This window comes from Nanorana parkeri, unplaced genomic scaffold, assembly GCF_000935625.1.
Source record: "Nanorana parkeri isolate BGI_ZX_2015 unplaced genomic scaffold, ASM93562v1 scaffold1244, whole genome shotgun sequence".
Lineage (NCBI taxonomy): Eukaryota > Metazoa > Chordata > Amphibia > Anura > Dicroglossidae > Nanorana > Nanorana parkeri.
The window spans coordinates 69,478-84,731 of NW_017307512.1; positions in this window are offsets into that span (position 1 = coordinate 69,478).

The following is a 15,254-nucleotide window of genomic DNA, read 5'->3' on the forward strand; positions in this document are numbered from 1 at the left end:
ATTTTCCAGCTGAGTAAGGAGAGAAAACAAGAGAAATATGTTAAACAGATAATCAGGTGGAAAAATATAGTTGAATAAGAAGAGGCACTTGTAAAAAAAAAAAAATGTGTTTCATCAAAGGTGAAGTCCATTGTTACTACAACCCCTACCATACCCAGCTGCATGATGTACCATTCAAAGAACAAAAAATAATGAATATTTATATAATGTATGTATTTAAAAAAATCATATTTTAATGTGTGTATAATACACACACACACACACACTGTATTCAGAAGTATATTGAGCCCAGACTGGCATGATGATACACCCACAGGGGGCAGCAAGGGGCAGGTTAATAACAGCCTAGGCTGGTGTGGTGGCTCCTAGCGGCATAAGAATGATTGCAAAAGATAGCAACAAGTCAGCTAAGACTGTTTGTTTAAAGGTCGATTTTTATGAATGTATTTTTTTGCCAGGAGGTCAGCTTCATCCCCTCTCCCCAGTAGCAATGAATTTTCCTTTACTCCATCACATGTCTGTTCTGCTAATGGGAGGCAGGAGAGGAAGACCTGTGTAAGTTCCAAGTTACTCTAGTCAGAGCTTATATGGAGCTATGGCCTTTACCTGTACCCGTGTGACAGCACTGGACCAATTACCAAGCATCAGCACTGTCACACTGAGTGACTTATGCACTCCTACACACCTGGAAGTGCCTGTATTTTACTTTGCTCCCGGTGGCTGAACAGAGTGGCAGGGGGCGAAGGTAGGTGAGTATGTGGTGCTATATAAGGAAGAGGGGGGTCATCGAAGAGAACCTGTTGCTGATATTTAGTTTTAGCCAGGGACCAGCTGTAGGTTTCATTGCATTAGTACTTACTTGATACTTTAATGGCAACACACCACCTTCCTCTTGTCTTTCTCTGTCCCCAGCCAAAGTTGGAATACCTTAACCAGCTTCCATTAACATTGCGATATCCCTGACACTGAAAGAAGAATGTTGAGAAAAACATTCATGTCAGCCTCCCCGCAGGTAAATACCAATATATAATAAACACCAATAAACATGCAGGACACTTGCTTGTCAAGAAATGCAAAATTTAAAGATTAGGATTTGTATTTTTTTTTTTTTACTTTATTTGTTAAAGCCCAGTTGGAAGCCTTGCTTTTTTTTATACTTGTTTTGCAACCAGGCTTCATACCAAATAAATATGATTTTTTATTGTTATTATTATTGTTATTATTAGTAGTATTATTATTACTATTAAAATAATAGTAATAATAAAACCATTCCAAACCATTCACACTCATGCAAATGCAAGACTTTGTTTAACCTTTTGGTTCATTTTTTATTAATACGTTTTATGTATAAAACATTTTTTTTAACAGAATTGAATCCAGGATGCAACCATGACACTGTTACTTACACGTTTAGGTTTCCAGACACCAATCCATGCAAGCTGCACTTTGGCGTTCTGGCCACGAGTTTTCAGTTGACTGTTAACACAGGCATTTGATACGGTGCACAGAACCGCTCCATTACATCTGCAGATTTTCTGGGGAGGCAACATAAAACTATATAATATAAATGAGCTCAGTTCAACATCATATTAATACAATGAGACCACAGGTGGACTATATGCATTGCAAATACAATAGGAGACTATATTGTATACTCTTACCATCCTTCTATGTGAATGAAATTGATGTTTTCCTCACCATGACTTTTCTAAAACTGACTGGGGTAGTAGAAAAGTGCCTCTTCATTATTAATACCTGAGTAATCTTAGTGTTGTATCAGCTGAATCTGGTTCTCAGCAGCCATGAAACGTCTTAGGGCAGACTAACAAAAGAGAAATAGAACGCTTGTCTTCTTCTGCAGAACCTCTCTGTGATGCAGCTACAACTACTGGGCATGGGGTAGTACAATCTATCTTAGGCATGACTCTGCCCCCCCCCCCCCCCCCTCTGGCCATGGATTCACAGGTATGTTGCTGCTGCAGGGTAGACTTACTTCTTCTAAAGCATTCTCCAACTAAAAAGTCAAGGAGGGAGACTTCTCCTCAGTGGCATTGGATCTAATCTTTGAATGGACTCCTCTTTAATGGCCTTGGAACTAATTTTTGATGAGACTCCTCTTTAATGGCCTTGGAAGTAATTTTCAATGAGACTCTTCTTTAATGGCCTTGGAACTCATCTTCAATGTGAGCCCTCTTTAATGGCCTTGGAACTCATTTTTGATGAGACTCCTCTTTAATGGCCTTGGAACTCATTTTCAATGAGACTCCTCTTTAATGGCCTTGGAACTTATCTTCAATGTGAGTCCTCTTTAATGGCCTTGGAACTCATTTTCAATGAGACTCCTCTTTAATGGCCTTGGAACACATTTTTTATGAGACTCCTCTTTAATGGCAATGGCACTCATCTTCAATGAGACTCCTGTGTAATGGACTTGGTACTCATGGGAATCGTATAACGCAAAGAATAAAAATGGGTAGGCATTGTAAATATTAGTTATCAGTGGTCTCACCCTTTACTTTGAGATATGTGCTCTTCAATACAGGCAACATTGCCCAAATAAGTCTAACTAACTTCACACCAGGTGACAATCAAGGCATGCAAAATGATCCTGAAAGCCAAAAACCGACTGACCTTCACTGCTAGACAATTTGCTTCACAATGCCATGTCCTTACCCCACATGCTCTGACTCACCTCACATCATATATTTGTACACACATATGCGTGAAATCATGCTAAATATTGGTACATTGGGAAAAGTATGTTGGGGGTGCATTAGATCCGGCCTAAAGGATACCATTACCTTTGTAGAGGTAACCTTTAATCCCCCACCACTCCAGCTTCAAAGTCTTATGTGTAACTGTCCACACTTCTGTGAGGTCCATGTTTGGCCAATGGGGAGACACACAGATATCACTGCACACTCTGATGGTACCCAATTTGCTGTTGGAAATACAACAGCATATTACGGACATTCTACTGTTATGTCTTTTGAGCTGTAGATGGCGCTGTAGTGCAATGCTAGTCTATGTTAGTTTTTGATATGTATACTTATCTATGATATACAGGACGTTCTCTCTATATGCTTTTTAATTCTGTATTCTGATGTTATGTCCTCCTAAGCAAGTAAAACTTAATTCAACATTCCTCAAGATCTCAGTGCTTCATCTAAACACGTACCCAGCATTAGCAACTGTAGGTGGCCTCTCCATAGGGATGTATGGAATTTTTCCACACATGCACAGAAGGAGGGAAATGTGACCTCTCTGGAAAGATTCCCCTGACCTCCTGTGTGGTCACGAGAACAAGAATTGAGAAGAATCTCAATGGGGACATATAAAACAGCAATCAAGGCACTTTTATTAGTAGAGCACAGGAGGAAGCCTCTGTCAGATTTTGTCATTGTGGAGAGGATAAATCCTCTCTATTTGTCATGGCGATCTTCATCACTGGGGCAGAAAGTTATGGGAAAGACAACATTTTACAGGTGTCACCAGAACAGGATGAGAGGGGAAATCTTCCATTGGGGACATCTATTCCACTGATGTCTGCTTATGTCACTGCAGCACTGCAATGTCACAATGCAACAAAAAAAAACTCTTCCTGCTTTGATGCTCACTAAGACGGGAAGTGAAAGATTGTCTTTCAGATGGTGACACAGACAGCAGTAATAGCATTTTCAATTAGTAGAGTGGGGAAATGTTATCAAGATTTTAAGCCTTTCAATGACCCCATAGCTTTTCTACACTTTTTTTTCCTGGTGATGGGAAATTTCCCTGGCAAACAACAATAAAATATTTTATTGTTCTAATATTTCCCCAGTCTATCCTATGTGAAAAATAAAAGTTGTAGCTCCACTGAAAAAGGAAAATCTCATGTTCTTGAAGCCCTTCAGATGCCTTCTGCAGGGGGAAAATGGCAGCTGGCATCTGATTGGCAATTGCTGCCCATGCCTCCATGTGTCCCCTCCTCCACTGGGTGTGTCCACATTCCTAAACACAGCGCTAATTTTTACACACCTGAGCATCTGCGAATCTCCTTCGTATGTTATACACCTTGTAAGGGCAGCCAGCGTTCTCTGAGTCTTCTATTATTTCCAGGGAGGTGTTCTGGCACTTCTCAAACCTTCCCTCATTAAGATCAGCTTCCTCTAGGTCATCAGGCATGACGTCCTCGTCACCCTCCTGACCGGTTGCATCGATTAGTTCACCGGCATCATTTTGGAAAAAATCTTCTGAAAAATATTAAAGTTTTTCTAAATTAGGAATTCAGTTTATGCCAAACCACACCAGGATCTCGCTGGGCCAATTGGTCTCTGGTTTACCGCATGGAAGGGGAAGTGCAAAGATAGATTCAGCTGGCTTTCTAATCAGATAAAGAAAATGTCTTCACAAAATGGACATAATGTTTCTGGCTGGAAGAGGACAGTTCTATAATTTTAGATCTCAAGGATTTTGTTAATCAAATTTCAGAATGAGTTCCCAACTCCCCCCACCCCCGTTTGTTGTTCCAGCTCCTTCTGTTATATTCTCCATAATATTAAAGCTAAATAGAACTTTCACTTCACATCAACAAAATACATTCCGGGTGCAATAAAACAGAAGGGGCCCAATGAACTATTGGTGATCCAACATTTTTTGAGGGGGAACATGTGATGCCTATGTGACATGCGCCAAATCATCAACATGGTTCCCCTATGTTGAAGAAGATTTGCAACATGTGCACCAAAACCTGGAAAATAACAAATTTGGATTTACAAATACATGTCACAGTTTCTGCAACCTATAAGCTAATAGTTGCACAGCTATTACCTGCAGATCTGTATCTGGTCTGACCAAGTGCAAACCTGCATATCGGGCTGACCCCGTCTAATAGGCATCTCTATAGATTCTTACCAGAGGGAGTCCAGGAGAGGGAGAAGCTGCCTCCTTCCTCTGCCTATCTAAGCAAAGAGTAGGAGGCAGCCAGCAGACTCCCTTCCCCTGGTGATCAGTTCCCCATTATGGAAAGAGGAGAAGAAATGAAACAATGACCTACTGTGATAAACTCTCTGTTATCCGGAGTTCAACCAACCAGAACTCTCATCTGACCAGGAAAAAAAATCACCTGTGTACTCACTGTTCTGCTGATCTGCGGCATGTGTTATCCTGGAACCAATCTAGTGCCTATTGGTCTTTGTCTTAAAGGAGAACTATGAGGTGAGCGCTTTTCACTCACCTCATAGTTCTAGCCGACCTGTGACAATGAGACTGTCACAGGTCGGCTCAGTAGATCGGGAGGTGAGCGAACACATACCGGGTTCGCTCGCCTCTCGATCCTGTCACGGCTCTCTGCCGTGACAGGGGGAGGGGCTGGATTCCCCTCTCCCAGCTCCGATCTGCCAGCGCTGACTGGCGGAACGGACGGGGGAGGGGGCGGGTACAGCTGGCTCTGCCTCTAGATAGGCAGAGCCAGCTGTCACTCACGCAGCTGGGCGGATCCCATCATCTACGTCGGGATCCGCTCCGGCTGCGGCGTCTCAGTATACCGCGAGCTGTAGCTCGCGGTATACTGAGCTTAGGGTAACGGGAGGACGCTAGTTTGTGTCCTCCCGTTACCCTAAGGAGAACTATGGGGAAAAACACTGACCCCATAGTTCTCCTTTAAGTGTGTCTATTTGTCTTAATCTGCTTTTGATTACTGCACTTCAATATTAATATGGTCAATTTGAACACACAGAAATAGCCCAAGTATGCGCAGTCTGAGAGATACCTCACCCCCTGTTTAGATACATTGACACTCCAAATGGAATATGGGGTTTAAAGGGATGGATAATGGATTAATGTATATGACGCCTCTTTAAACCCCATTCCCAGCCCATTCGGTGTGTCTTAATATGAAGTCAAGAGTTTATGTTACGATATGGTATAGTATGAGATATGGCATTAGTTAGACCTGTTTTTAATAGTAACTCTCAAGCAACCAGAAACTACATTTATCCAGAATCTACCAATCCCTGTGGATGCCGGATAACGGGGAGTTTACTGTATATCTTGCTGTATCACTCCCTGCATTGTGGCAGCAAGCCAGGTGTGCACAGTCACTGCATAATATGGACCTAATAAACAGATGCCCCAAAGGGACCTTTGTGTATAAGGGGCTCTGTGGACACAAATATACATGGAGCAGCACCCTGCACTGACTCATGTACAGTTTATCAGGCTCAAGGTGTGCAAAGTCTTACAGTATGTTGTCTTTAAAAAAGTAGCCACAGCATGGGGTGTGCTGGGCCTCCACAGAGAGACCACTGCTTCCACACGGAGAGCAAGAGTCTTTCTCTGCAGAATGCAGGCAAGGGACAGGCTTTTCTATTCAGACCATGGCGGATTACTAAAGAAAACAAATGGTAAGGCTTGGAACACCTTTTGTTTTGATGCACCTAAAATATATTTAGTTGATTAAAACTGAATGTTTAGTTGGGCTTTGAGTTAATAAAACATCCAGCCTGCAGAGTGCAGCTCTGATCAATTTATTCATAGCCATTGCACAGTCTGACATATGGATATCTGCTGATTGCGTGTTTTACCAATAAATGACCACTAGAGGGCACACAAATAAAGATATACAGTTATATGAATATGGTCAGGAGAAATATGACACAGCATGTATAAATATTGGAAAAAAGGAATAGTTCTTGAAAATTCAGATATTGCTGTGATATATAAAGATTGTCAGCTCACCGGGTTCCTGAGCATAGACTGTTCCCAACAGAAGCAGCAACAGTAGACAAAACATGTCTGAAGAGAGAACAATGGAGTCAGTCTTCTCATATGGCTATTAGTGTCAAACATATTCAATACAGCAAACAATCACATTTTATCAGGTGTTGATCAGTAAACTGAAATCTGACTATTTGCTAGAGCCTGTTGGACTGCTGGAGACCCAGATTGCTTTACTATGGGGCCCATTTATAAACAATATGCACAGCTATTCACCCTGTGAATCTCTGGGAACATTTGTTCTGTGGAAACAAATATATAGATCTATATATATAGGTCTATATATAGATCTATATATATACAGTATATGTAAATTTACTCACATGCATGGATAGTTGAATTAAATATTCACACATTTTATTTAGTTAACGTATAACTGAAGACAACATTTTTTGTCGTTGTGGATAGAATGTAGAGGGATTAGAACATATGCCAGGTATATACATTAATTTAGCTGCTAACAAAATTCTCTACTTACATCTTGCGGCAGCCGAAGGCTAGATTCCAAAATGAACATGTGCAAGTTATTGGCTAAATGCAATGACTCATCCTTCATATATATATATATATATATATAGAAGAGGTGTGCAGGGGTGTGACCTGCCCACCTGAGACCCTGCAGAGCCCACCAGGTCACTCTCAGGTGAGCTGTGATTTGATTTAATGATATATTATATGCAGTATATTACATAATAGCTGCCTCGGGCCAGCAGGGAGTAGAGGAACAGCAGAGGGGTGGAATTCCTATCCCCCGATGCCTGGGACATGCAATTCCGGGTGGCCGGCGGGTAGTTTTTTCTACATTTAGCCATGCTTCAGGCAAGCAGGGCTAAATGTAGAGCAGGGAAGCCGCGGCTCATTTTGTACAAGTGATCTCAGCAATGCGGGGAAGGGGCGCATTGAGTAGCCTGGCCTTTGGGCAGCAGAGAGAGTAAATTTGGCCCTGAGTCCAAGTATTCATTTTCAACATTTTCAAGCCCTGGGGAAGGGCGCTATGTCTGCTTCCGAAATGCTTTGGCTGTTTGATCAACACAGTCAATAAACTTTCGTATGGACTCTGTTATCTGACATCTATTTTGGTCTGTAAAATTTGTTTTAGTTCAGTTGACAACTATGTAGTATGAGAATTAAAAGTATATTCCCATTTACATTTTTTTCTAGTGAATAGAGTTGAAAACCTGACCGTGGTTCTGAATGTTTCCATCGTTAACTATATATATCGAGCAGTAAGGACGTCACACTAATAGCAAAAGAGTCCAAAATTATATTTTATTAGATTATGGGTACAAATCCAACGCATTTTGGGAATTCAGACACTCCCCCTTCATCAGGTCTGCAACAGCCCTGATGAAGGGGGAGTGTCTCACCCCAAAATATTTTGTCTTTCTACTGATTATCTTATAAAATATTGATTTGGACTCATTAGCCATTGGTGTGGGCTCCTTACTGCTTCCTATAAAGTTGATGTTTTCTCAAAGCCCCTCTTCCATTGGGGATGCTCTAGTATATTTAAGCAGCCTCACAGAAGTGGTCAGCTTGTTCAATGAGATGGACTTTTTCAATACTGGATATTAAGGATAGAATAACATTAATGATAGATCTGTATGCGCCCAGCATTTTATTGCCATCTGTGTCACCATTGATGAGATTCACTTACTAAAGTGATGGGAAATCTTAGACTCGCTCGACCTTTAATGAGGTTAAATCTTCCAATGGGGTCACCTATTTTGATGACAACTGAGAGGGTGTTCCCTCACTTTGAAGGGCTTTCTGCTCTTTTCCTCTATTTATACAGGACAAGTGACTGGAAATGTCTCTGATGGGACACAGGCAGCAAAGCAGGCAGGGGTTCCAACCTTTTCCATCTCCATCGCAATCTAAACAAATGTTTATGTTTTCAATTGAGATATATTTCAATTGTATCAATAAGTTAGCCCATCATATTACATAGTTTAGGCAACCAAATAAATTTAGCAACTTAAGACTCCAATATTTGGGCCATAAAAAGGGCCATTACTAGCAAAGAAAAGAAGGGCCAAGAGTAAGAAGCTTGGATGATGTCTATGAAAAAGTAAATCAGGAACCAGACATTGGAGGAAAAAGGCAGAAAATAGATCAGAATCCCAGATAGCAAGGATAATTTGCCACAAACTTGTGGCAGGGTTAAATTGTAATTCTTGTTAACTTGCTGCACACATTCCTGGCAAGTTGTAGACTTGCAGAGCACTTGCAGCATAAGTTCTAGTTGACACTTTTTGAATTTGTAGCAAATTTGCTTGGCAAGTCTACCTCAAGAGTCCTGCAGGTCTTAGCAAGAGCTCTGCAAGCTCGCTGGTCTGGAGACTTGCAATGCAGACTTGCTGTAATTGTGCAACAAAATTGTGAAGCTTGGCAAGTCTGCAATAGGTTAGCAAGTCATTTTCTTACTTGCTATCTGGGATGGAGAAAACACATTGAAGCTTCTACAAGAGAGGTAACTCCATGTTCTAAGATAAGTGTTGTCGTTATTTTACCTTTAGAGTCTAGAAGTCCCGTGTGTTCAGGCTTCTGTGAGAATCTTCCTTACTTCTTAGGGACCTCATAGCCCCCCTTTTATACCTCTGGTTTTATTAGCTGTGGTTTGCATTGGCAACGGGCTCAAAATGAAGCAATCTGTTATGTAGAGGTCAAGACTCATAATCTCAAAACACAGACCTTGCTGGTTATTACCCAAGTGCAACTGTCCAAATTGACTGATTAATTTCCCTTTTTTTATCTGACTTCAATCAAACATATGTATATTTCTACATAGTTTAAAGCCCAACTCCAGGCACAATAACCTTACCCCAGTTAAAGCAGTCAAACATTCCACTGCCACAAAAGCAAAGATGTATTTTAATGGGTTTATTTACTGTGGTTTTTAATGGCGGTGTCTTTTTTCATGTGAATGAAATAATTTTTCGTATTGAATGACACACATGATGGTTATATATAATGTTTCCTTTAGCTTTATCAGATTATTTATAGAAGCTTGTTAAGTCCGTTAAACAAGTTGCCTTTTTGTGTGGTTATTGAACTTAGCATACCATGAACTGCAAACTGGGTGGGGGCTTCGAGTCAACTTAATGAATGCTGTTCTGATGGGTACAATGCCAATTGTCACAGCCATTACCGGCTGTTATATACAAGCACTCGGCCGGCTCTAGAGCCGGCTGATCGCTTGTGTAACTGTGCACAAACGTGCCGCCACCCCCCTCCCTCTGCTGCCGGTTATCCCGGGTGCGATTACGCCACACGTTACATACCGCCATGAACGTCGCAATGAGAGCAATAATTTTAGGGCCACTAATCAATGATAACACTAAGTGATGAGCAGTAAAAGCTTTTAAAGTGTCGCCTATGTCCAGTTTGAGGCATGGTAGTTTTTTTGCGATTTTGCAGGCGCACACAATTTTAAAGCTTGACATGTTTGGCGGCTATTTACCTGAAATACTAGACAAAGATGGTAACCGCATACATTTATAACCAGCCTTTGTAGCAGGGTGCACATGGGAAGGCTTACAACAATACAAAACACAGAAAATCCCCAGCACACTTGCCAGCTAGCCTGCAACAAAACAAATTACCCTGTCTAATAGTATGCATTAAAAGCAGGTGTGTTGGGGATTTTTTGTGTTTTGTATTTACCTGACATGACCACATCTTTAATATTTTACCAAAAAATTGGGTGCTGATAACGTAGGGTAACCAGTTTTTTTTTCAAATTTTTTGTTACTTTTTTTTATTATATAGTAAAAAAATTAAAATCCCAGTAGTGATTAAACGCCACCAAAAAATGATATCAAATTAATTTCAGTAGAGTGTTGCATGACGGAATAAATGTCAAACTACTGCAGCGCTGAATACTGAAAAATGGACTGGACAGAAAGGGGGTTTAACACCCTGGTCAGCAAGTGGTTAAAGCTCAAAGGGCCTTCCCATCCTTCTCTACCTCCTAAAATATATACTGCTACAATAAGTGCCTAAATCTTTTACATATTTATCTGTGAATGTTATGTCCCCCACCCCTGTCCTAAATCACCCCATCCTCGCCCTTCTTAGATACCTTACCGAGATCCCATGGGCATGGTTCTGCTACCTCGTTACTTGTCCATGATAGCTTAGGAACACCTAAATGCTTGATATGGGAAAATGGCATGCTCCTTACATTGCTTAACTTTGAATAAGACCTCCACCCCAATCATTCATGCTTTTTGTAGAGAAACAACAGCAGCCACAGTATTTTACATTGCCTGTCATTTATTATCATGGTATTATGGAAAATGTATGCAGCAGAAAGGGGCAGGGAACAGGTGGGTTGCAAAAAGCAGATTGGGTACAAACAAGTTGTGGCACGGCGTATGAAGGCTTAATAGCTGCATATGAAAGGCAGTCTTGTCCAGCATCTGAGAGAAAGCCATTGTCCAGCTGAGTGAGGAAAGAACACAAGAGAGATATGTTAACAAGGTACTCAAGTGAAAACATCTTTTAAAGGATATTTGGATAGGAAGGGCATATGTAAATCGGAGTTCCTAAAAGATGAACTCTATAGTTACCATGATTCCCACTATACCCTTGCTGCCTGATGCCCCATTTACAGATGACAAAGTATATTATGTCAATTTGTTTGTTCACTCCTGCCTAAAACGTTTGCACAGTACTGTACAGTAGATACATTGGGGAGCCATATTTTCCCATTACCTTTACAATTTGCTTCCTGCTTACTCAGGGCTGTAGCTACCATTTACCATCAGAAAAGAATAGAATACAGGTGAAACTCGAATAATTAGAATATCGTGCAAAGTTCATTTATTTCACTAATGCAACTTAAAAGGTGAAACTAATATATGAGATAGACTCATTACATACAAAGCAAGATAGTTCAAGCCGTGATTTGTCATAATTGTGATGATTATGGCTTACAGCTCATGAAAACCCCAAGAACCCCAAATCCACAACCTCAAAAAAGTAGAATATTACATGCAATCAATAAAACAAGGATTGTACATAGAACAATATCGGACCTCTGAAAAGTACAAGCATGCATATGTACTCAGTACTTGCTTTGGGCCCCTTTTGCAGCTATTACTGCAATTACTTTTGCACAATATTCTAATTATTGGACAAGCAGATGCTGAGGGGCAGGCTTCCGATGACCGCAATGCTGAACGGGCAGTGTGCGCGTGCGCACATCGGCCCGTTTGGCATTTGTCTCCCGAGCATGCCACAAACCAGCCTGAAAATCGTAAGATTTTCGGCTGGTTTTCGAACATGGTCCTTAGACAAAAGACGTGCGACCGTACAGTAAAAACGGTTGCACGCCTTCCATACACTTTGCGATTATCATGGGATTTCCCGCGATGATCGTGCGATAATCGCACAGTGTATGGGCACCTTATGGGTTCATTCACACGGGTGTGCACATCCATATGCTGTGCATGCCCATGTAAAGATCTGCTCATGCCCATGTAATGCCCTGTAAAGGGCTGTGTGTAAATGCGTGCAGCTGCCTGCATTTGCCTACGGATCTGTATAGGTCTGGCTGCCCGCACCTGGGTGCAGACAGACAAATTAATTTATTAGTGTAACATGATTTCTAAATAATTGATTATAAATAATAATAATAATCATGTTTTATTGAATGGAATTGTAATCAATTATTTAGAAATCATGTTACACTAATACATTAATTTGTATTTTTATATAGAATAAGAGAGCACTCAGTATTTTTTGAAAGCCCCTCTTCCTAGGGTCCTGGCATATCCCTAGGTAGATCTCTTTCTTTCTTTCTTTCTTTCTTTCTTTCTTTCTTTCTTTCTTTCTTTCTTTCTTTCTTTCTTTATGTACTCCAATAACAATATAGATATTGCTGTGATATATACAGATAGGCAGCTCACTAGGTTCCTGAGCATAGACTGTTTCCAACAGAAGCAGCAACAGTAAATGGAACATGTCTGTAGAGACACAAAAAGAGCAATGAAGTCAGTCTCCTCATATGGCCATTGGTATCAGGCATATTCAATAAAGCAACCAATCACATATTATCAGTCGTTGATCTTCCCCCAGTAAACGTAAATCTGACTAGGTCTTATACCAGTATATCAGTGTAGCGATTGCTTTCTCTTCATATTTCAGAAGGACCCACATCTGTACATCATATATAACCAATGAGCAATGTTAATTACTATATACAGTATTTGCAAATAGGTCAGTCCAAATGGAGCTTCAATTTCTTATAATATAAAGCATTCAGTCTGCATAAACACTAATAAATGTGGACAACTACTTTTTTTTACTGTACTATTGTACTGCAGCTTGCCCTGTGCTGGCAGCACATTGGAGATTCAGAACACTGCTCAATACAGAATGCAGCGGTCTGGGTCTCCAGCTGTCCAACTCACAATCTCCATTGTGCTCTAATCCACAGCACTGCTTAGCTAGTGTGAGCGTTGTTGATTGGATCAATGTGCAGGGAGAATATCAGAATGCTGAAAAGCTGGACTGCTTCACTATGGAGTCTATTTATTAGGGGTTTTCACAGCCAGTCATTCTGTGTGAATAGAGGCAAACATGAACGTTCTTGCATTGTAATGTAATGTAATACTGCTTTATGGCCACTAGATGGAGGTGAAGAGTGAAGAGTATAAGTATTTATTTAATATGCTCCACTGCTCCATCTAGTGGCTATATTGTGGTACTTCCCTAACATTACAGTCGACTTGAGAAGAAAATATACTAAGAACATTTGTTTTTGCCTCTATTCACAGACAATGAACATTCATAGAGATTCAAAGGGTGAATAGCTCTGCAAATTGTTTATAAATAGACACCTATATGTTGAGTACAATATTACAATAAATAAGAAAGGTAGTACTGTTCATGCAACCTGACTACATTACAGAATTAAAAAAATAAAGCTTCCATTGGACCATTAAGAAATCAAAAACCTTTAGAGATTTGTGCACCAGGTCATGCAACATCTGGCTGCCCATTGATCTTCCAGAGGATAGACCAAGGTGAACATATACACCTATGTATTAGAGAGGGAGGCACATTATTGACATCCTCAAACTCTAAACTCTATGATAAAAGTAATAGAAACCAGGTGATAGACTATCCCGCACAGAAAGGTCAGGCCCAGTGGTGCCTAAACATACTAAGCTCCTGGATCCAGCTGTAAACTGCCAGAATGGCCAACATTTTCTGACCTCTATTGACTTCTTAAAGATACCCATTCAAGGCTAGGTGACATTATATGTATAAAGCCAACCCCCAGATCACTTTACACGTATCTCTCCAGTACTTCTCCAACACTCCTTCTTAAATTGCATTTGCCACCAAAATACCATCACTTAGATGGAGTGGTGTTGTCACCCCATCTTTATTTGATAGTGCTCAGACCTACAGATTGGCCACTTAGGCTCAAGCACTGCATCATTTGAGGAGGTCACATGCTCCCCCATACACAGTAGCATTGTGTATTTTGTTGTGGTGGCCCAAGGAAGGAATGGCAATGGAACGCTGAAGGTGATTATAAAGTGGACAGGGGATGGACTTCACACAGACAGGGTCGCTTTGTGTTGAAAAAATATCCCTTCACCATCCCCATGCTAGTGTATGGCCATGACCATCAGGTGACTAAACTTATGCGCCGTGATACCAACTGCAGCCACCTTGAACTTCTGGATATGGGGAAACACAACAGGCTCCCTTTCCTCTCACAATGAAGTTTGTTTATATATGAGTGAACCAAACTAACTTGCGCTAACGGAAATAGTAAAACTAAATTAAGAGACACGACTTGCAAAGTGGAGGAACTGACCATTATGGAGTATTTGGTGCTTACATAAAATATTTGTAGATTCTGCATGGGAAATAAAAGCCAGTAATAAAAGGATAACAAAATGATTCGCTCAATTGGATACATATTTGATTCACCAGGTGTGACAGTAAACAGGACAAAAGTGGTCCAAGGACCACAGATATGTTCATTATTGAAAGCAGCAGAATGTACCTGCAGACCCCCAAATAGGAAATGTATAAAGAATCTGTTCATTTGAATATTACATTAAAACAAATTAGAACTGAACTACTTTGTCAAGCTCACACAACCTAAATTATATCTACAGTCAAAATGTTTGGTAATAGTCTAGGATAGACCCTAAAAACTCTGTCAGTTTATTTATTACTGTCTGTGTTCCATTTGGGAGATTTCCCTCATTTCCTTTACCAGAGGAAAAAGTGAAGGGAATTACCCTCTTGCACGGCAAAAACAACCTCAAATCATGAGCTGGGCCATCTCTATAATGGGCATCCTGAGGCGGTCGCCTCAGATGGCATCCCAGTGGGGGGAGGCAAGTGTGTGTGTTGGTGGCAGAGGGGTAGCAACAGTGTCCCAGGTTGCCCCAGAGCTTTTAGCAACCTGTGATGCTCTGTCTGGCTTCCCACCCAGCTCACTGACATCATTAGTTGCCAGGGTG